General features: G+C 45.6%; 1 pseudogene; it reads left to right on the top strand.

The window, feature by feature from the left end:
- The first annotated feature begins 16,029 nt into the window (after positions 1–16,029).
- On the top strand, positions 16,030–16,147 carry LOC126195933 (5S ribosomal RNA; annotated as a pseudogene).
- Positions 16,148–23,521: the final 7,374 nt, after the last annotated feature.

The following is a 23,521-nucleotide window of genomic DNA, read 5'->3' as shown; positions in this document are numbered from 1 at the left end:
TCCATGCCCGAGGCAGGATTCGAACCTGCGACCGTAGCGGTCTTGCGGTTCCAGACTGCAGCGCCTTTAACCGCACGGCCACTTCGGCCGGCCTGAATTCAAATCAAGGACAACTGCCAAGATGAGAAACATAGAAATAGATATCCTCAGTGTAACAAAGCAGCTTAAATCACTTAATAAAGGCAAGGCCTCCGGTCCAGATGGTACACCAGTCAGGTTCCTCTCAGAGTATGCTGATAAAATAGCTCAATATTTAGCAATTATATAGAACCGCTCGCTCACAGAAAGATCCGTACCTAAAGACTGGAAAATTGCTCTAGTCACACCAATACCCAAAAAGGGAAGTAAGAGTAATCCACTGAATTACAGGCCTATATCACTAACGTCGATCTGCAGTAGGGTTTTGGAACATATCTGTATTCGAACATTATAAAGTACCTCGACGAAAACGATTTATATTATTTTATATAGTCAACACGGATTCAGAAAATATCGTTCTTGTGAAACACAACTAGCTCTTCATACTCATGAAGTAGTAAGTGCTATCGACAGGGGATGTCAAATTGAATCCATATTTTTAGAGTTCCAGAAGGCTTTCGACACCGTTCCTCACAAGCGTCTTCTAACCAAAGTGCGCGCTTACGGAGTATCGCCTCAATTGTGCGACTGGATTCGCGATTTCCTGTCAGAAAGGTCACAGTTCGTAGTAATAGAAGGAAAGTCATAGAGTAAAACAGAAGTAATATCCGGCGCTCCCCAAGGAAGTACGAGTATTATAGGCCCTCTATTGTTCCTGATCTATATTAACGACATAGGAGCCAATCTGAGTGGCAGTCTTAGATTGTTTGCAGCTGATGCTGTCATTTACCGTCTTGTAAAGTCATCAGATGATCAAAACGACTTGGAAAATGATTTAGATAAGATATCTGTATGGTACGAAAAGTGGCAATTGACCCTGAATAAAGAAAAGTGTGAAGTTATTCACATGAGTACTACAAGAAATCAGCTAAATTTCGATTACACGATAAGTCGCACAAATCTGAAGGCTGTAAATTCAGCTAAATACTTAGGGATTACAATTACAAATAACCTAAACTGGAACGATCACATAGATAATATTGTGGGTAGAGCAAACCAAAGACTGCGATTCATTGGCAGAACACTTAGAAGGTGCAACAGGTCTACTAAAGAGACTGCTTACACCACGCTTGTCCGCCCTATTCTGGAGTATTGCTGTGCAGTGTGGGATCCGCATCATGTGGAACTGACAGATGACATCAAAAAAGTACAAAGAAGGGCAGCTCGTTTTGTATTATCGCGAAATAGAGGAGATAGTGTCACAGACATGATACGTGAATTGGAGTGGCAGTCATTAAAACAAAGGCGTTTTTCGTTGTAACGGTATCTTCTCATGAAATTTCAATCACCAGTTTTCTCCTCCGATTGCGAAAACATTCTGTTGGCATCCACCTACTTAGCGAGAAATGATCATCACGATAAAATAAGAGAAATCAGGGCTCGCACAGAAAAATTTAAGTGCTCGTTTTTAGCGCGTGTCGTTCGAGAGTGGAACGGAAGAGAGACAGCTTGAAGTTGGTTCATTGAACCTTCTGCCAGGCCCTTTGTTGTGAACAGCAGAGTAATCACGTAGATGTAGATGTAGAGAACACCCTTCGTGCCAACCACGCAACTTAACTGATCACGTTGCAGACGTGCCTGTCAGAAACTTTGACACCGATTCCATCTGGCTGCTGCTCTAACGTCTAAAAATTAAGCAACCCCTTCGTAATCCTTCGGTGGTTTGCCTACCTTCACGCGCTAGAACAGCCGCCCGGCTGAACTGGTGTCTATGGGTCCTCGTACGGCGACGTAGGACTGAAACACAAGCATCAGAGTGCATTACAGTCGCAGATAGTTAACATTTGTCTGGACAAAGTAAGCTGGGCTGTACTCGTGAAGTCGCTTCACCAAACAACAGCAATAGTGCTGGTGCTCTTCGCTAGTATCGACGCATTAAACTAATACGGAGAAACCCTATTTTCGCTCTGGGGTTGAAGAACATGCTTCGGAAGTTCGAATTAACTGGCGATTTGGGAATTGCTCCTGGGAAAGACCAATACTTGTTGTAGAAGTTACTGTTGTCATTATTGACAGTGGTGGGCGCAATGTGCGATATTCACGCAGTGCACGAGCTGTGTAACTACAGATGAATAGTGCATTGCCCACCGTTCGAAAAGTGACGCGAACGACTGTGAAATGGTATCTGTACAAACTTAACATTAAACTCTAAAAACTAAACTCCGAACAGGCCTTAGGAGGTCCGACGGTGCCGAACGGCCGCAGTCATCCTCAGACTGCAGGCTGTCAGTGGATGCGGATGTGGAGGGGCAATGTGGTCAGCACACCGCTCTCCCGGCCGTGTGTCAGTTTCCGTGACCGGAGCCGCTACTTCTCAATCAGGTAGCTCCTTAGTTTGCCTTAGAAGGCCTGAGTGCACCCCTCTCGGAAACAGCGCTCGGCAGACCGGATGGTCACACATCCAAGTGCTAGCCCAGCCCGAAGCGCTTAACTTCGGTAATCTGAGGGTAACCGGTGTTACTACTGCGGCAAGGCCGTTGGCACAAACTTCACATTACACACCTACTTTAGCCACATGACACAAGCATTCGAGTAGACTTCGCTCTTACGTTTCTTGCAAGGGTTGAAGTTGACAACATGTGGCACTGGAATATTTTGTGGAGTGATGAAGCCCACTGGGGCAGCGAACTCTCAGAATTGGGGATCGTCACTGCCGACGAACGTTCATCAGGTTCCCCTGCGTAGTGAACGCGTCACTGTGTAATGTGACTTCACAGCACAGTTAATGTTTGGTCCATTTTTCCTTGAGGAACTCGGACCCCAAGAATCAAGGACATGCAGCGTGGTCGGCACATGTTACTGTGGTCTGCTTCACCAACAGGTGATCGCTGCTCAACTGGAGACAGCTGGCTTGGACTCAAGTGTTTCGCTGCAGAATGGAGCTCCGTCTTGCATTGCTCTTAAGTCGGATACTCGGCAACACTTTAGGAGAAAACAGAATCATTGTCCGATCGTTCCAAACTGCTTGGCCACCAAGATCAGCAGATTTGAACCCGTGTGATTTTTGCCTTTGTGGTTACCTTAAGGACAGGGCTTATCAACGCAACATTAGCACACGTTGGAGATTGAAGATGAATATAGTGAGTGAGGTAGCAAACATCCCAGCTGATGTTTCGGTCAGAAGTAGAGAAACTCTAGACCGGTTCCAGCTATCGTGAATGCAGTTGGTCGTAACACTAACGTTTGTAACCTGGAACGTAAATATGGTACGCTATTAACAAATATTAGCCTCTCACATGGAAATTAAAATTAGTTCTTTCAATTATTTATTCGTCGTTTCACTTCCGCATTTGTCTTCCACATGTCTTAACAAATGTTTCCAAACTTTTATTGTCCTGCGATCACTCGTTTGTCTTGGGGGCCCTCGCAGGTACCGAAAGTTTAATTATGACCTTCCTGCAGACGAATTTTGGAAACTTTTGTTGAGTGACGGAATAAGAACAACAGCTGAAATAATTGCACTGATAATTTTGTAAAATATCGGCAAAGAACTTCTAAGTCTTCACCCCGTTTTTCATTCAGGGAGTGTAGTATCGTGGAATGCGGTGAACGCTAGGAACAATGGTGTCAGAGGCGCAGCGTCCACAACCTGCCGTTGTCTCTGAAGAAACAATTTTATTATTCAGTCGTTGAATTGTATTCGTTCTGGACTGACCGCTTTATCGTCACACCAGAGCTAAAGCAGTTATCTTTAATTAGTTTTCACCACTGCGTAAATGTCGATTCTGTAATTAGGATTTTTACACGGTTTACCGAGGCTTAGCCTGTCTGATCTCAAAATGTTGACCTGAGCAACGTTTCACCAAGATAGTTATGTTACTATCCCTAAAGAAAGATTAGTGAAAAGGAGGGATAATATTCCTTTCTTTGTCCAGCAGTAAATCCCGAAGCCGACGTAATTGATATTTATATTTTATATTTGAGTATAAGTTTCATGGCGGTGTGTTTGCTATTTGATAAAAGCTGAAGCAGTCGGGATGTGCCATACCACTGGGAATGGCTAGCCTCTAAAGCCACAGAACAGTCGCTGAGTGCACCCACTTTCCGAATGGAAGGTAACCTGATGTAACTGATATTTCGTTAGTCATTCCTCACTCGTTAATTACATAAAGATTTTGACTTTAACATTTTATTGTTTGTTTTATACAGGGCGTTCGGAAATTCTCGTTACAAACTTCTAGGACTTGTAGAGGGGAGTGAGTACGTAATATTTTGAATAGGAACCCCATATACGTTCTAAGACGGTTTCAATTCAGATGTGTAACGCGTCCACGTCTGCTGAGGGAAAGAGAAAAGTCGCTTTTCCTGATATGCAGTAGAGTAGACAGGAAGACGTGTACTACGTCAAAAGGTCACCTGAATTCACTTAATGTCGTATGCTAAGTTTAATTTACGAGGCTTCTGTAGAGACAGAGGAAGATCTGCAGGCACGAGTTCTGGCCGCTGCACCAGAAACTGAAGATACCATGTGGGATGTTGAGTGTGTAGCAGAACATGCTTCGTAAGTACAGTGTCTGTGAAAACGTTGATGGTAGCAAAATCGAGCCGCTGTCGTAATGCATCGGTTCTGTTCTGTACGTACAGTATGCTGGGTTCTTTTTTTGTTTTCGAATAATGTAAATACGTAAAGAATAAGTGTTGATACAAACAGATGTAGGTACTTGAATGATAAATGGATGTTTCCTTTCGAATTGTTGCCCAGTAACTGTACTGCGTCAGGCCTAATTCAGTTCATCAAGCAGAAGTGTATGAATTATGTATCTGAATTGAAACCGTTGTAGAAGGGAAACGGTACGTTTCTAGATGTGGGCTCCTACTCAAGATATTCTGTACTCACTCCAAAAATAAAAAAAATGGTTCAAATAGCTCTGAGCACTATGGGACTTAACATCTGTGGTCATCAGTCCCCAAGAACTTAGAACTACTTAAACCTAACTAACCTAAGGACATCACACACATCCATGTCCGAGGCAGGATTCGAACCTGCGACCGTAGCGGTCACGCGGTTCCAGACTGAAGCGCATAGAACCGCACGGCCACAGCAGCCGGCCGTACTCCCCTCTACAAGTCCTAGAAGTTTGTAGTGGTGATTCCCGAACATCTTGAGTGCAACATAATGTAAGTACCAGACATCCGGGGTGGCCGAACGGTTCTAGGCGCTACAGTCTAGAATCGCGCGACTCTACGGTCGCAGGTTTGAATCCTACCTCGGGCATGGATGTGTGTGATGTCCTTAGGTTAGTGAGGATTAAGTAGTTCTAAGTTCTAGGGGACTGACTGATGACCTCAGCAGTTAAGTCCCATAGTGCTCAGAGCCATTTGAACCAAACATCTTAAACATTAACAGCTATTATATAAAACGCAATAACGAATATAGACGATTCATTCAAATCCTTGGCGCTAAGTAGCGGTACGTTGCAGTAGGGAATTAACGTGTCATGCCACGATTCGTTAATTCGCACTACTGCAAAAAAAAAAAAAAAAAAAAAATTCTGTGCACTATGGGACTTAATTTCTAAGGTCATCAGGCCCCTAGAACTTAGAACTACTTAAACCTAACTAACCTAAAGACATCACAAACATCCATGCCCGAAGCAGGATTCGAACCTGCGACCGTAGCAGTCGCGCGGTTCCAGACTGTAGCGCCTAGAACCGCTCGGCCACCAAGGCCGGCGCACTACTGCCTCTTGGTGTAGTAGGCTTGCTCAGACCTAATAGCTACACTGGCGTCAAACTTGCGACAGAATGTCCGTTCTGCCGTATCACTCGAGGTGCTGAGACTACGAACTGGTCGCTTGATTCTGTTTCACAGTCGCGTGTCACAGAGCCATTACGCTTTTGAAAGAACGCCTTTGACGAGCAGGCCCGGTATTTGTTCCGTCCTTTTGATGGCTCGCAGCCAAACTGCATACTGCCCTCGGGGCACAGCGGCGAAACAATAGCCTAGGCGCTGGAAGAGCCTCCCTCCTTACTCACTCTTCTCCGGCCTTCGGCGCCTCCGCCTATGAATTCCTAATTTCCTCCTTCCCCCTCAACTTGCCCCAGTGGCGTAGCTTTAATTTCGCAAGCCCCTTCGCCCCGGAGCGGCAGCGGCAGCGGCCAGTTGTGCAAACAAAGAGAGACGCAGCGCCGTTTCTTACTGCAGCTGTTACGCTCCTCTTCCTCTGCGCCTCTCCTCCCCTTGCTCCTTATCCAGGACAGCCTTCTTGGCGCGGGCCCCTCTCCCGCCTCCCTTCCTCCCGCCCACGAAAGCGTTCGCCCGCCTCTTAGCGGGATATTTACTCGCGCGCGCGCATCGTTTATTCATCCGCTTTCACGGCGGACGAACGCCGTCGTTTTGCTACCGCCGGCACCGCGCCGCGCCAGTAAATTGTTTGTTTGTCTGTTGCAGGTAAGCGGATTGGCAGGGCTGGCGGCTGTGGCGGCTGCGCGGCGCAACGCAGAGCGAACCCCGCCTCCCGTGAGTCCGCACTGCGCCGATAAGCTAAGCCCAGCCCCCGCTTGTTCCTGCCCATCTCGCAAACGCACCGTTCGTGTAACGCTTTCCGAACTGATGCGCATTTCGTGCGAACGCATTTAATCGCCTGTCTGTCTGTCAGCGTATGCTCCTTTGCGGAAGGAGGTCTACTCAACAGCTAAAGACCGAAAATTGTACGTGTCAAATGTACGCGGTCTACTCACGAAACAAACCTGCCGTCACTGATGTCACTTTACGGACTTCCACTTTCTAAACCAGTGACTTCCAACCTGTGGATGATAAACCACTGATATAATTTAATCTTCTGAGAGTTATTTTTAATTTTTTTATGGCGTCATGTATGGAGGTGAAACATGGACGATAAACTGTTTGGACAAGAAGAGAAATGTGGTGCTACAGAAGAATGCTGAATATTAGATGGGTAGATCACATAACTAATGAGGAGGTATTGAATAGAATTGGGGAGAGGCGGAGTTTGTGGCACAACGTGGCAAGAAGAAGGGACCGGTTGGTAGGGCATGTTCTGAGGCATCAAGGGATCACAAATTTAGCATAGGAGGGAAGCGTGGAGGGTAAAAACCGTAGAGGTAGACCAAGAGATGAATACACTAAGCAGATTCAGAAGGATGTAGGTTGCAGTAGGTACTGGGAGATGAAGAAGCTTGCACAGGATAGGGTAGCATGGAGAGCTCCATCAAACCAGTCTCTGGACTGAAGACCACAACAACAACAACATTTGGCGTCAGGGTAGGACTTAAACGTCATGTAAGGGTACCGTCATCAATACCCTTATCATCGGCCCACCTAGCAGCATACTCTAGCCGGTGAACATTACCAGTATTTTCTGGTGTTCGCGGCTTTTCTGGCGGCAAAGGCATTGTCGTGTCACGCCGGGAATGCTTTTCAATAACGACTGCACGGTCAGAGACGGAAGACTGTACTTTTTTCGCAGTTTTGGGGAAAAACATTTTTGGCAGAATTTCTGGGGAAACGGAAACCTTGGGGAAATTTTAGGGGGAGAAAATTTCCGTGCCAGAGAAATTTCGAAGTATTCGTATTTTATCTGGCTAGCCTTGCTAGTAATGCCATCTCCCACATTTTAGTTCACACACCACCGTACTTACTTAGTTTTCTAGATTTCACTAGATTTCACTTATCTTCAAATCAATTAATACACCTTTCATTTTGTGGGAGACGGTAGGCTCACCATGAAACTACCTCTCCGAGACATAACTGTGACATACACAAGCCCAGTTTTGACCGTTCGGGAGATCAGGCGACTTTCGTGGTCGTATCGAATTCTGAGGAGACGTCATATGGGATTTCGCTGTTTCAGTTAAAGTTTGTAGTTGAGGGGTTTTATATTATAAGACGTGTCATATGAATATAAGCCATTTCAGCTACTGAGAAATCTCTCGAAAGCGCGTCGGTATCGGTATGATATACTGTAATTAAATGCAAGATAACCATCAGGAGATGTAAGAAAAAAAAAAGGCACAGATTTTGTGCGTAGTAGCGTAGCGGACAGATGTGTCGAGTTGCGAAGTGAGATATAGATGATGCGCTAAAGGTAAATCAATATAACAATTGCAGTAAGACGCTCGGTCTAGGGCGCCATGCTCCGATTCGCGCAGCTCTTCCCGTCGGAGGTTCGAGTCCTCCCTCGGGCATGGGTGTGTGTGTGTGTGTGTTGTCCTTAGCGTAAATTAGTTTCAAAAAATGGTTGAAATCTCTCTGAGCACTATGGGACTTAACTTCTGAAGTCATCAGTCCCCTAGAACTTAGAACTACTTAAACCTAACTAACCTAAGGACATCACACACACCCATGCCCGAGGCAGGATTCGAACCTGCGACCGTAACGGTCACGCGGTTCCAGACTGAAGCGCCTAGAACCGCTCGGCCACCCCGGCCGGCAATTAGTTTCAGTTAGATTAAGTAGTGTGTAAGCCTAGGGACCGATGACGTCAGCAAAAAAATGGCTCTGAGCACTATGGGACTCAACTGCTGAGGTCATAAGTCCCCTAGAACTTAGAACTACTTAAACCTTGTTGTGTCGATTCCCTAAGGTCTCGACACAATGAGTGGCTAGGTGCACGCGAAACTAACGCAGACGGGCGTAAATTCTGAAACAGGAGACTGGATGAAAACTATAAAGAAAAGAAGAGAGATTTTAATATACTTAACTTTAATGTAGTCTTGTTCTTGTTGAAATACATCTCTTGCATAGTAGTAAGCAATTAGCAATGATACACATGGCGCCTTGCTAGGTAGTAGCGATGGACTAGCTGAAGGCTATTTAATCTGTCTCTCGGCAAATGAGAGGAATACTTGGTAGGTCTAGTCGCAAGCTATGTCGTCCGTACAACTGGGGCGAGGTCAAGTCCGTGTCTTGTGACCTGCCCTGTGGTGGCGCTACGTTTGCGAATACACAGTGGCGACACGCGGGTCCGACATGTACTACAGGACCGCGGCCGATTTAAGTTACCACCTAGCAAGTGTGGTGTCTAGCGGTGACACCACATTCCTCCCCCGCAAATCGGCGAACGGTCGTGAGATAAGGCTTCCGCCCGCCGTGGGGAGGACCCCATGTTGACGTATGCGATGAGGTGGGGAGCCTAACAACAGGCGAGGCTGTGCCACCCGCACCCGGCCATTCGGTCCGAGGGGAGCTAGGAAACGCCTGCAAACCTAGTCCAGGGAGCACGTCAACATGAGGTGTATGCGCACGTAATGAGACAGAAGGGTCGACCTCCATGTGGTCGGAGCACCCGACGGGCGAAGACGACATCTGGTCCGGAGCGGGCAAGAGGTCCATGGCGGAGGACGGCTGGTCACGGGAAGCAAGCGGCGGCGCGTGACCCAGGGAGGCGCGAGGCGGCTGCAGCGAAGCGTCCGCTGCTGGCGGCGCCGGCGTCGGCTGCGGCGGCGCGACGCCATGAGGCAAAATGGAAGGCATCGTCGGTAACACCTGGGGATGAGGCGAGCCAGTAGATGGGTCCCCAAGGCGCTGACCTGACGGCTCCGTCGCTGAAAGCAGACGGGGAGCGGCAGAACCCAGGCGACGACAGAGGCGCAGCTGATTGAGATGCCGACGCACCTCACCAGAGGCCCCCAAAACCAAATACATCGCGCGGCCGAGGCAGCGAAGAATGCGCCCTGCGAGCCAACGCTGTGAACCGCGATAGTTGCGATAATAGACAACGTCGCCAGGAGCAAAAGCAGGAGTCCGCCGCTGCACAGGAACCTGATGTGGCGGATGCAGCAAAGACATCAAAGTTCGATGAGGACGACCATGGAGCAACTCAGCCGGCGAGCGACCATCGCGAGGCTGAGAGCGATATGAAGACAAAAAGAGCAACAAAGCGTCCTCCCGAGAATGCGACTCTTTCAACTTCAACATCTGCGACTTGAAAGTCCGGACCAATCGTTCCGCGGCACCGTTTGACTGAGGCGAAAACGGCGCGGATGTCAGATGTTGAATACCATTGGCCTGGCAGAATGACTGAAATTCTGCGGACATGAATTGTGGGCCATTGTCGGAAACAATAGTCTGCGGAAGACCTTCAATGCAAAAGATAGCAGACAAGGCTTGGATTGTGGCAGAAGACGTCGTGGAAGACATCCGGACAACAAAAGGAAAATTACTGAAAGCATCGACCACAACCAACCATCGAGCATTCCAGAATGGACCAGCAAAATCGATGTGCAAGCGTTGCCAAGGGGAAGTGGCTTTCGGCCATGCAAAGAATTTCCGCGGCGGGGCGGATTGTTGTTCGGCACACGCCACGCAAGAGGAGCACATATTCGCAATCGCAGCATCGATTCCGAACCAAGTACAGTGCTGTCGAGCAAGTTGTTTCGTTCGCACTATACCCCAATGTCCTTGGTGAAGAAGCCGTAAGACAGAGGACTGTAACGAACGTGGGACTACGACTCTGGATTGATCATTATCAGAACGCAACAACAACACACCACGTCGTACAAAAAGTCTCTCCTTGTGAGCAAAAAATCTGCGAACCAAAGGATCCTCGATCCGTGACTTTGATAAGGGCCATTGCGAAGCAACAAAACGCAAAACGGAAGCAAGGACAGGGTCAGCAGCTGTGGCAGTAGCTACACGACGAAAATCAATCGGAAACGATGCGACCACGTCATCGGCTTCCGAATCAATGAACATGCAAGCAAGTTCGGAAGAATCGAATGCTTTATCCTCAGCAACAGGCAAACGGGACAACGCATCAGCGTTTCCGTGCTTAGCAGTGGACCGATACAAGATATCGTAGCGGTACTGCGAGAGAAAAAGAGACCAGCGAATGAATTTCTGCGCTGTACGTGGAGGTACAGGTTTGTTCGGATGAAAAAGTGATGTCAACGGTTTGTGGTCCGTGATGATGGTAAAGTGACGACCATACAAGAAATCGTGAAACTTTGTTACACCAAACACAAGAGCCAAAGCTTCTTTCTCTATTTGTGAATAATTTCTTTGCGCAGATGAGAGCAATTTGGACGCAAAGGCAATAGGGCGATCATGCGAGCCATCCTTGTGCGCAAGCACAGCACCGATCCCGAAATCCGATGCATCTACCATCAACAAAAGGGGTTTTCGGGGATCGAATGGCGTAAGGCAAGTATTTGAAAGTAACGCCGATTTCAACTGGCGAAAGGCGCGTTCGCATTCCGTCGTCCAGACGAACGGAACACCTTTACGGCGTAAGCGATGAAGCGGAGCTGAAATGGAAGAAGCATTGCGCACAAACCTATGATAATAAGTGACCTTACCCAGCACACTCTGTAGCTGTTTTAAGTTCTGCGGTGACGGCAAGTCCTGAATGGCACGAAGGTGCTCTGGACTCGGATGTATACCTTGGGCATTTATGACATGCCCCAGGTACGGTAAGTCACGAGCAAAAAACACACATTTGTCCTTCCTCAAGCGAAGACCATTCTGACGCAAGACCTGAAATAATGTCCGGAGATTCTGCAAATGTTCGGCTTCTGTCTTTCCTGAGATCACAATATCGTCCAGATAGTTCGCAGCAGTAGGGACCGACGCACAAATAGTTTGTAAATATTGCTGAAACAAAGCAGGGGCGGATGCACACCCGAATGGCAGGCTTTTGAAGCGATACAAGCCAAGATGCGTGTTTACCACCAAGACGCGCTGGGAGTCTTCGTCCACAGGTATCTGCAAGTACGCATCTGCTAGGTCCAATTTTGAAAAATATGTTCCCGGGCACAGTTTGTCAAAAAGATCTTCCGGGCGGGGCAAAGGAAAAGTAGCAGTCACAAGTTGCGGATTCACAGTTGCCTTGAAGTCCACACAAAGTCTCAGTTTTCCGGAAGGTTTTGGCAAAATGACTAAGGGTGAGGCCCAGAGAGAAGCCTGCACTCGTTCAATGACACCTTGAGATTCTAATTCGGCTAATGTTCTTGCGACCTCATCACGCAATGCGTGGGGAACATTGCGCGCTCTGAAAAATTTCGGTTGCGCGTTGTCTTTCAGTTCCAAATGCGCTTCATAGTTCTTAGCGCAACCAAGGCCCGGTGCAAAAATGTCTGCAAATTCTTCACAAAGACTAGAAACACTGGCGGAAGGCACAGTCTGATTCACTGATAGGACCTGAGTCACTATAGACAAATTAAACAATTGAAACAAATCTAAACCAAACAAGTTCACGGCACTAGAGGAACGAAGAACATAAAATGACACAAGTTTTGTCTGTCCCTTGTATGTCGCAATAAGGCTGCACTGTCCTAACACAGGTATGTGCTGTCATGAGTAACTAGTTAACGTAACATTTGCGGCACGCAATGGCGGGGCGCCCAGTTGTTTGTACGTGTCGTGATTGAGCAAGGAAACTGCAGCTCCGGTATCGAGCTGGAATGGGATCACTTTTCCTGCAAAGTCTAAGTCCACAAAAAGTTTATTGTCTTGTTGACGACAAGAGCGACTGTCACGTGCAATTTGAACTGAGACAGGTACAGAAGCACTTGCGACTTTACGGGATTTCCGGCGACGTCGACGCACACTTTGGGTGGGACGAACACAGTCACTGTTAGCTAAAGTGTCACTGGACGGGTGGGAATGAACTACATTAATGTCCATGGGCGAAGGTCCACGAGCCTGATTGTCCTGGGTTCGATTCCGGCGCGAAGCAAAGGGCCTGGAATTTGTGCGATTGTCTGATCTTAACTTTTTCTGGCAAACACTTTGTACATGTCCTTTCTTTTGACAGTAAAAGCAAATAGCTTGGCGTGACGGGCAATTTTCACGCGAATGTCTAATTGCACACCGCGGGCAAGATTTCACTGCAGTTGCCTGCTTACGCGGCGCACGTGGTTGCAAGCTAGGCGGCCGCTGCGAAGTCGGGCGCGAGGGCCGCTTAGCGTCCCGTGCAGCGGGCCCGGCGGGCCGATTAATGTGACACACTGCTGGCGAAGTTTCAAATGATGCCTGAGCAAAGTCAAGCGTGTCTTGCCTGTCCAATATGTCTATCACTTGTTGCAGGGAGGGATTAACTAGTTTCAAAATCTGTTCCCTTATGCGAACATCAGAAACGTTCTGTGCAATTGCATCACGCACCATAGTATCTGAATATGGGAGGCCACATTCACAGGCAAACGCACAGTCTCTAGTAAGTCCTTGCAAAGTTGCAACCCACTCCCTGTTAGTCTGACCGGCCGTACGTTTTGTACGAAAAAACGTATACCGTTTGGCAACTACATTTACTGTTTCTTTGAAATAGGCATCCAAAGCAGACAAAATTTCTTCGTAGGTCAGAGTTGCTACGTCGCGTCGGGGAAACAATTTCACTATCACACGGTAGGTAGACACACCGACACAAGAAAGCAAAAACGGCTGCCGCTCTTTACCTTGAATTCCATAAGCAGTGAGGTGGAAGTTGAACTGATCGGCCCACTCAGTCCAGCTTTCGGTTGTGGCTTCAAAGGGCCTAAATGGCGGTGCGACAGCGTTGTGTGGCTGCGGTAGCGAAGAAGCGGCTGCCGCCGCATCGGTTTGCAGCGCACGTTGACCCTGGACGAGCTGTCCAAGGGCTTCCAATAACGCCTGCGTCTGCTGATTCTGCAAGCGAAAAAATTCGGACAGTACATCTGGAGAATGCGGCGAAGCCATGACACAAGCAAATTAGAGCAAGTATAACACAAAGACTGCAACGTGGGCGCGGCACCACTCCTCGGCGCCAAAATATTGTTGTGTCGATTCCCTAAGGTCTCGACACAATGAGTGGCTAGGTGCACGCGAAACTAACGCAGACGGGCGTAAATTCTGAAACAGGAGACTGGATGAAAACTATAAAGAAAAGAAGAGAGATTTTAATATACTTAACTTTAATGTAGTCTTGTTCTTGTTGAAATACATCTCTTGCATAGTAGTAAGCAATTAGCAATGATACACATGGCGCCTTGCTAGGTAGTAGCGATGGACTAGCTGAAGGCTATTTAATCTGTCTCTCGGCAAATGAGAGGAATACTTGGTAGGTCTAGTCGCAAGCTATGTCGTCCGTACAACTGGGGCGAGGTCAAGTCCGTGTCTTGTGACCTGCCCTGTGGTGGCGCTACGTTTGCGAATACACAGTGGCGACACGCGGGTCCGACATGTACTACAGGACCGCGGCCGATTTAAGTTACCACCTAGCAAGTGTGGTGTCTAGCGGTGACACCACAAACCTAACTAACCTAAGGACAACACACACATCCATGCCCGAGGCAGGATTCGAACCTGCGACCGTAGCGGTCGCGCGGTTCCAGACTGTAGCGCCAGAACCGCTCGGCCACCAGCGGCCGGCGACGACGTCAGCAGTTTGGTCCCATAGGAACTTGCCACCACCAAATGACAATAGCATGAAGAAAACAAATGAAGCGCTCCTAGAGTAGATTTTTCATTTTGATGGGCAAGTTACTGTTTTTGTATACAAATTACAATTTTTGGTTCATTTGTTATAATTTTGTGATATATACGATAATTTTACGACCGTGAACACACAATCCACCTCTTCAAGTTTCCAACGCTATATATAAGCTTCCTGTACATAATAGTTTAGAGGAATATGTAGGTTAAAATATCTGGGGAAACGTTGCCGAAATTATGAAACTTTTTTGACTGTTACGGGAGAATTACGAAAATTTAATCAGGAAACGGTGGCACAGATTCGGGAGTGGTTTCAAGTCGTCTGGATGAACATCTGGGGAAAGTGTCGCGGGAAATTAACACAGCATGTTAAAGTAAGAATTATTTACCAGTTGTACTGGGGAGTATGTGTAATTGATGTCTACAATACGTCATTAAGCGAATCTCCCGGAGTACGGAACCGGAACCCAGTTGCAGCCTGCCTATATAACGACGCCCATGGGCATAAAATTTTAGATTTTCTATATTTCATATAAATAGTGATCCAATTTAAAAATTTATAATGCTGATAATCTACTCATTAAGAGGCATAATCTTATGAGAAAGGTTCAACATACTGAGGCAAGAATTACAGTTACAGACTGTGTATTTGTCTTGAGACAGTGTAAGACACCGCGAACAAATACCCAGACTATATTCAGCCAGTACTTGAAACTTCCAACAAACTTCACTCATAATTTCCTCCCCCTCCCCCCCCCCTGCGCGCGCGCGAGCGCGCGCGCGCACACACACACACACACACACACACACACACACACACACACACACACACACAGTAAAACTGCCGCACCAGGCAAACCAGGCAACATGTTTTCATTTATTTCTTCTTTGCTACTAAATATATTCGCAATACCTTTGCAGGCAGTGGCCACATAGCACTGAATTTACGTTCAAAATTGTATCATTGTACGACACAGGAAATTTGACAACCTAGTTATGAAGTGGAAAAATGAAATACACAAGTATTAAAACTGGATCTAGCATACCGTTAAATACTCTGTTATATGCTGATGACCAGATAGTTCTATAGGAAACAGAAAATAATTTGCAAAGATCAGTATATAGATTGAGGCAAAACAAAATATATCACATCTTAACTATATCTGCAGATAAGACAAAGATAATGCCTTTCAAAGGAAAGAATCCAATCATATTAAAAAAATGTAGAACAAGTATCTCGTTTCATTTATCCCGGATGTGATATTAGTTATGACAGAGACATTCAGAATAAGGTTAATAAATATCAAGCAGTCTGCGGAACAGTTGGAAGAACTTTGGGAAGAAAAACGAGGAAAAAGGCACGAATTAAATTATACAAAGTTGTGGTTGTACCTACTCTTGTATATGGTTCCGAATCATGGACAGCAACAAAATAACAACGTCCAAGCAGCAGAGATGAAGATCATTAGTTATATGAGAGGCTGTAATAAAATAGGTAAAATAAGGAATGAAACAATAAGATCAGATTTAAAATCTTTTCGGGCAACGGCCTTGCCGCAGTGGATACACAGGTTCCCATCGGATCACCGAAGTTAAGCGCTGTCGGGCGTGTTCTGCACTTGGATGGGTGACCATTCGGGCCACCATGAGCTGTTGTCATTTTTCGGGGTGCACTCTGCCTCGTGATGTCAATTGAGGAGCTACTCGATCAAATAGTAGCGGCTCCGGTCAAAGAAAACCATCATAACGACCGGGAGATTGGTGTGCTGACCACACGCCTCTCCTGTCCGCATCCTCATGTGAGGATGACACGACGGTCGAATGGCCCCGATGGGCCATTTGTAGCCTGAAGACGGAGTGCATTTTTGTGCTTTCAAAATCTTTTCAGTTAATGATAAGACAGAAGAGAATAGAATGAGATGATAGGATCATGTTACTAGAACGACAGAAAGTACACGGTTAAAAAAAAAAAGGTAATGAATTATCGCCTGACTAGAAAGAGAGAACTAGGTAGACCTCGTAAGAGATGGATGGATGATAGAGACCGGAACAGGTGATTGCAATGCCTAACCGTTGGATGGAGAAGAAGAAGAAGAAGAAGAAGAAGAAGATGATGATGATTTTGTGTGACAGTTAACAGACACGTCGCGCGTAAGTAGGTACACAGTTTATTTTCTCTGTCGGACATGGTGTGTTGTGAGTTGTCTCCGTTAGAGGCCCGATCGCTAAGCATTAAGTACTCGATACGTCAGGTAGAATTTCTACGGGAGACCTTACAAGCCATATGTAAAAGATTTAATAGACAGTAGAGGCTTAAGACCAGCGTACACATAGGACTTGATGCATCGTACGTCATCATAAAATCACAGTAGAATCATAGTGAAAGTCATATAAAAGGCGACATATTCCCAGTTGTTTCAAGCATAGCAGTACGATAGCGCATATCGGCTAATAGTAATCGATGGCGGCCAGATGCTGTAGTAAGTGACTTAGAGCGTTGTATCTCTTCGGGCAGCAGAAAAAGATGTGGTTGATATCCACTTCTGCTCAGTGGGGATGCAATCAGACCAACTCGATGCTTCCTGTAACCGTCGTGGTTGAAGGTGAGGCGTATTGTACTGTTCTTTCCTGAGGTTATGATTTATGATTTAGTGGCGAGTCTGAATTTGAAAAAATCTCTGTATCACTATTTTGTTAGAGTAACATTTATTAAATCGTCATCGCCATTATCGTCAACCGTTTGATACCGTTTGCTCAATACAGCATTTTTCTAGCCTCTCCGTCTAATCCGCCTGTCGCAGTCACGAGTGTTGCTTGGGGGTCGCAGGTTCGAATCCTGCCTTGGGCATGGATGTGTGTGATGTCCTTAGGTTAGTTAGGTTTAAGTAGTTCTAAGTTCTAGGGGACTGATGACCACAGCAGTTGAGTCCCATAGTGCTCAGAGCCATTTGAACCAACTTTTTCTACATTAAGTTTTTGTGACTGCAGATGACAAGCTGTGAAAGGAACACAAGTGTAAAGCAAAACATGGATGTGGTTACAAGGTATACAGACAGAACTCTGTGCGTTATCGTAAATTCTTTCTTAAAAACTCAATTAGTATATCGCATTTTTCCGTAGTAGATAATGCTGAAACTTCAGCGAAACATGTCTAGGTTGTAGAAGAAACGGAATTGTGGTTTGTTCGAGGCGGACCCCATCCATAAACTCAACAGTAAACTTCTCCATGATTCAGAACACCACTCTTATCGCATCCCTCCTATTAATCCGACCAGACTAATGAGCAATACTCAAAGAGTCGGTTGACCAAGTATTTTTTAACCTACTTCCTTCATAGATAAATTAGATTTCCTTCAGTTACTCGCAATGTGTCTCACCTTGGCGTCTGTTTTTCTTATGATTGGCGTTACGTGGGCATTCCACTTAAAGTCCCTCCGGATAGTTACTCCAAGGTATTTTACTGTTGTCAGTATTCCAGTGATTTGTTGGCACTAGTGTAATGGAGCAGTAGTGAATCTCTTCGTCTGTTTACGCACAATGCGCTGAATTTCTGTACTTTTAGGCTTAACTGATATTCATTGCACCTGTCGTCGATCTGCTACAGGCCTTCTTGCATTTCGCAACAGTCTTCTGGAGTTGCAACCTTGCTGTGGACAATGGAATCGTCCACAGCCTCACGGAACGCCAGCGTCATCCACTAAACCATTAATACAAATTGTAAACAGCGACAGGCCTACAATTCTCTCCCTTCGGGTACTCCAGAAATTACCTATTTGCTCCGTTGAAAGGGACTTGTCGCCATTCTTTTTCTTCGTAACGTGTCGATGACGACCATTTAAATGAAGTGTAGCGCCTCAGCTAGGTGCACTGCTTTTGGATTTACTCACTACAGATCCTTTTGCGTTACGATGCGTGAGGAGATGGTGTGGACAGTGGATCATCGTCTGCTCAACGCCACGCGCACAGTACACATCTCGGTTGTCGTATATTGCCATTTTAACGTGGTAGTTTTGTTTTGGCCAATGCCCACGCGATGTGATTATGAAGTGATCTCGCGGGTAGCTTCTCTTTTGGGGGTATCCAGTCACTTTTAGCTCTTTCCTGCCAGCGTTGAGGCCTTCTTCCGCCGTTGACTTCACTAAGGGCGAGATACCTGAGATGAAGCTTTTCCTGCTGCGAAGACATCGAGCATGATGTGGTTGTCTGTCATCAGTGTTGGTTTTGCTCCTTTCGGATTTCGCTCTTACTATCCGCTTGATATTGGGTGGAGCTATTCCAGCCAGAACCTGGAGCTTCTCGACTGGATCCTCTGGACTGGGGTTGGTGCCAGGCATCGTCCCGCCTGGCGGCAAGTTTGATGAGGAGCATTATCAGCCTGTTTCGTGTGGCAGAATTCGTACCACACAGGGGAAGCATATTCTCCTACCGACTAGCACAAGGCTTGAGCCGAAGTACATGTGGGCTTCCTCCCCAACTTGCGCCTTTTAGTTTTTTAAAGACAAGCGTCCGTCAGTGTATAGCGGTACTTGATTATGAATATTCAGAGCAAAATATGTGGTAAGACAGTCCACCTCCGTAGCTGAGTGGTCAGATTAGTAACGGCTCCTCGTAACGAATACTGACAGCGGCAGGGAGAGCGGTGTACTGAGCCCATGCCCCTCCATACCGCATACAATCACGCCATTGTCGGAGGATGACACTGTGGGCGGTGGGAACCGATGGGCGCTTCTGGACCTGTGGACGGACAGTGTAGGGAAAGATGGGTAATATGCAATATTTACAAGAAGAAATAGGTGGAAATAAGAACAGACTACCGAGTGCTCGGACTAGAAAAGGTATAGGGCACTGATGCAGGGCTTCGGCCCTACTGTTCTAGCCGTACAACGAAAAAGCAGTGACGGAAATAAATGTTCAGGAGTGAGTAATGTGACACCCTTTTCTAACATAACATTTTCTTTTATAGAAGAAGCCGATACCAGGATTAATTTTGAATCTGTTATAGGTGAACATTCTCGGCTGTTTCACTGTAAGAATTTCATTTGATTTTATATACGATGTACTAAATTTCAGAGTAAAATCTATAAAAAGAAATTAATATGTTATACTCTGTATGTACGGTTAAAATTATTCTTCTCTTAGAAATATCTAGCGTAATTAAAATTCATATTATTAATTGCACAATATAACGCTAATTATTAAAGTCGCTCGTAATTTCAGGAAGAAATTTCTGAGAATGTGCATATGGAGCACAGAATTGCATGGATCTGAATGATGGGCTCTGAGAAAACCGGACGAGAAAAGAAAGGAAGAGTTTAAGATGTGATGTTCTTGAACGATATGAAAAATGAGGGGGACTATAGGAATTGAGGAGATTCTCCATCAAAACGGCAAGAAGAGAAGCATTTGGAAAACACTGACAAGAAGAAGGGATAGAATGACAGGACATGTGTTAAGACGTCAAGGAATAACTACTTTAATGGGTGCGTAGTGTAGGTTAAAACAGGGATTGGAATATGTCCAACAAATAATTGAGCGCATTGGGCAAGTTCTGCCCTGAGATGAAGTGGTATGCACAGGAGAGGAAAAAAATAGTAAGGTTCCCTTCAAAAATCCGTAATGCTAATATTTAGTGTGTATCGGGCAGAGTCTGGTATTACGCGGACCGTCCTGCTTCGCAGTGACTTAAGCTTCTGTTGATTATATGTTCACAGCCATGCACCACACCCTCGACATCTTGTGGACGTTGACTTTCTTCTCTAGGCTGACTTCTGTTATTTCTGGTAGCTCTGAAACTTCAAGGAACGAGGGAATGAGATAGGAAGATCTGCTACCTGTACTGCGGGCTCTGTTCGTGTGTTGGCAAAGCTGAAGGCCTTGGAGAGATCGTGCAGTTTCACCACAGTGCTGACAAGCTGGAGGCGTCCCGATATGCGAGTAATTATCACCGTTAAAAATCAGTTACGTAACTAAATATTTGCTGTTTTGCAGGTATATATCTGCAGTCGTGGTACACATGCTAAATTACACGCCATAAGCAGACGAGCCGGAACCAAATCCCGCATCCGAGGGATAAAGTAGAGGCGGCATGCGCCAATTTGTTTAGGGTTTTCTGTTACTCTGCTTATTGGCGCAGATCCAGGGTTTGGTTCTTGGGAGGGGAGAAGTGGAGGGAGGTCGTGGTTTCTATCTTTCCTAACCCCCTCCCACACACACACACACACACACACACACACACACACACACACACAAACACAAAATCCTCTGTTGCCGTCACGACTATTTTAACATCCCACAGACTGTAGTAAAAACAAGTATTTTAATATAGCTAGTAATAATTTGGTTACATCAGTTAGTACATAATTTTCCCATGAATTTAAAGAAATTCCAGTTCACAAAGATACAGCATTTGAAGACTACCCGCCAGGATAGGCACGCGCGTTAGGACACTGCTTCCGGGACTGGGGGATATGCACCGACCCCGTATGCAATCCATCCGGCCAGCTTGAATGTAGTTTTCAGGTGGTTTCACACATTCCACACGGTGATATCGCACTGATACCCATGTGCCACCTTGGTTACACAATTTGCACACATTTCAAAAACTCATTCAAAGGGAGGGGGGCATAGCGATAGGAAGGGCACCCAGCCACCCTGTACCATTAAAATTGCAGAATGGAGATTAACTTGCCGACCCCGTGCGTATACGGGATAACGCCAGGAAAAATAAGAAAAATATATCAGTAGGATTTGAAAAGTATTATTCGGGAGGACGACGGTTCAAATCCCCGTCCGGCCATTCAGATTTAATTTCCCTGTGGTTTCCCTAAATCACTTAAGGCCAATGCTGGGATGGTTCCTTGGCGCGGCCAGATTCCTTCCCCATCCTCCTTTCATCTGAGTTTGTGCTCCATGACTTTGATGTCGACGGGATTCAAAAATGGTTCAAATGGCTCTGAGCACTATGAGACTTATCATCTGAGGTCATCAGTCTCCTAGAACTTAGAACTACTTAAACCTAACTAACCTAAGGAAATCATTCACATCCATGCCCAAGGCAGGATTCGAACCTGCGACCGTAGCAGTCGCGTGGTTCCGGACTGAAGCGCCTAGAACCGCTCGGCCACCACGACCGGCTATGGACGGAGTGTTGAACACTAATCTTCCTCTGAAAAGCATTCGCAAAATTTTTACAAGTACATGTGTCACGCAACAATTACGATAACATCAAAATTTAAAGGAATTTTCACTATTATCGGTATTTCACTTAGCAGTACGATTATGAACACAGATCTACAGAGCTTGACTCTGAAGGGTAAAGCTGTTTGTTTAAGCCATTTCCGCCTACATTTCGAAAGTTGGTATTTCTTTGAATAGATAAAAAAAATTGACATAAAATGACTATGTGGAAAGCGATCATACGATGTACATAAATTTTTATTCAACTGTCTTGATCCCAAAGTTTTTTTGAACAGAATTACTGGTTCGACTAAGCAGTAGCCATCCCCATATTCTACAATAGATGTAAAAGAAAATACATTACTAGCTACCAGGTACTTCTTTCCAAAAGTAGATACCATTTTGGAGGAACTTGAAATTTTTGGCTGTAAGATACAGCATCTTGATAGGGTTCGTAACCAGCAAAGTGATTTGAGTCAAAACTTTTATTTCGAAATCTTTGAAGAACTTATTTTCTGACGCTTGAGTTCTTAGTATGAAGTGTTATCGTGCGCTGTCGAATGTTTGCAGAGGTCGACAGGGCAGCCGTCTTCTGCAGATCTTTGTGTACACACACAGCGCAAACACAGCACACGGGTCAGTCCGTTGCTCCCTTCGAGAGCGCCTGCTACCTCGAATAGCGCAAAACGAACTGTAGTCAAGGTAAAATAAGATGGAAGCACGGGCAGCCTGCGTCCTGCGTCATCTAGCGGCAACCGCTGCATTTCACTGCCTCTCATTTATTTCATTGGAGTGTTCTTCTAATTTACTTCCTTTCTGTTGCTTTACGATCTTTTCCTTTTCATTTTCATTTTTATTACTTATTGTTCTAATCACAATATAAAGTGGAATTTGAGTAACAGACTAATATATATGTTCTTGAAGCTTATTCCATCTTCTTCCTGTGTATGATTAATTATGGTGTCATCAAGACGTTTTCTTTTATAATGATTTCTGTAATAAATTTTTATTTCTCGAACGTTTTGTTAAATTCTGATCAGCTTTAAACTATCAGAAGACATACACATTCTGCATTAGTTAAAAAAAAATTATATACTTACATACAATTGAAATTATTTGAAATCACTATCCTTTGAAATGAACCTTGTTTTAATTATTTCATATAATTATCTGTACGATACTTTGTACAATTTAAGAGTTAATTAGCACAGAAGTTAGCCAGTCAGGCTGTTGCGCGTACAAATTCAAGCGGCCCGTCAGAGACGGTGTCGTCAAACGTGTGCTTCGTTTGGTTTTCTCAAACCCAACAAGAGATAACTTTGAAACTGGGGCAACTACAGCTAAAATCGTTGTACATAACTGCTTGACAATTTGTACATTAAAAAAAAACACGTATTAAAACTATTAAAATGAAACTGAATCAAATGTCCAGTGGTCCGCTGTAGCTGTATTTATTTCAGCCACTTACGAGGTCTGTTCAGAAAATTCCGGAACTTTGTCCACAAAATTTTTTCTACGCTTACCTTTTAGTTATTGTGCATGGTCTCCTTCGATATACCGTCCTCCTCGATTGACATACCGCTCCCGATTCCACTTCCGAAAGCGGTCTTGTTGCTCCTCTTGCTGGATCACGCGAAGCGCCCTCTGCGAATTTTCTTTTACTCGTCAGTCGTAGCAGATCTTCGCCCTTTAAACGGGGTTTTCAGCTTTGGAGAGAAGGCTGTGGAGAGTACGGAGGTTGAGACAGCACAGTGGTTTCGTTTTTTGTGCAACAGTCACTCATCAACAGGGATAAATGTTTGGGTGAGTTAGTGTGATGCAAGAGCCATGAATTGTCTCGCCACATTTTAGGCCATC

This window comes from Schistocerca nitens, chromosome 7 (assembly GCF_023898315.1).
Source record: "Schistocerca nitens isolate TAMUIC-IGC-003100 chromosome 7, iqSchNite1.1, whole genome shotgun sequence".
Taxonomy (NCBI): Eukaryota; Metazoa; Arthropoda; class Insecta; order Orthoptera; family Acrididae; genus Schistocerca; species Schistocerca nitens.
Note: the sequence above shows the minus strand (reverse complement) of the source record. Positions and strands in the feature narration are given on the sequence as shown.